The sequence below is a fragment of the Pterocles gutturalis genome, unplaced genomic scaffold (assembly GCF_000699245.1).
Source record: "Pterocles gutturalis isolate BGI_N339 unplaced genomic scaffold, ASM69924v1 scaffold40623, whole genome shotgun sequence".
Lineage (NCBI taxonomy): Eukaryota > Metazoa > Chordata > Aves > Pterocliformes > Pteroclidae > Pterocles > Pterocles gutturalis.
Genome location: NW_010127135.1, coordinates 1 through 914, shown reverse-complemented (window position 1 = coordinate 914; position 914 = coordinate 1).

The following is a 914-nucleotide window of genomic DNA, read 5'->3' as shown; positions in this document are numbered from 1 at the left end:
CCCCAATGTCAATGGAAGTGAACACCCACAATGCAGGACGTCAGACCCGAACGGCTAAGAAGCATTTTCAACAATTTGTTTCACTGGTCTCTAGCAACATAGAAAATTATATATTTGCAACAACGATAATATATATAAAATGTATTTATCTTCCTTCACCATAATTCCATGGAAACAGGATATTTGTTACTTACTTATTCAACTCCTACTGTTATTTTTCTATAACCTTAAGTTCTGCTTATAAATCCTGCTCTTAAGCCAACTGGAAGTAATCACAGGGAATAATGTAGCCATGCTCTGAGGGCAGTTAAAAGTTCATTTTCCCCATTGCACAGGTTAAAATCATGCCTCTGTAGGCTTACAAAACAAGAACATCTGATTCTCTTGGCTTTTCAAAATATACACAGGAAAGATGAAACCTTGCTGACAATCCTTCAGCAACAAAAATCTGATTCACAGCACGTTACTTGTCAAAATGTCTCTCTCAAATTTGAAACGTTAATGTTATACCACTAATCTCTTAAAGAACTTTTTTTTGCACATTACTCTCTTCTACTTCTATATCAATACAACTGAGGGTTTAGAGAAGGAAATTTGAATCATAGCAGGCAAAACAGGGAATTAAATCCAAGTCTCAAACACTTTAGATAAAAGTATTCATCTCTCATAATCGCCAGCCCAGTGCTGAACCCTGAAACCACAGTTCCACTTCAAGGCAAAAGCTTGCTGAGGTGATGAGAGGACCCAGGCACCAAACTGGCTCCAGATCAGCTCCTAGCCTGGAGTCCATCCCCTGCTTCTGCTCCAGAGAGCCAGAGAGGAGGAGAAAAGAGAAAAAAGGCTCCACATCCCTCACTAATGGCTTAAGCATGAGATACTTTATAAAAAAATGTTTCACAGAATCACAGAATGTT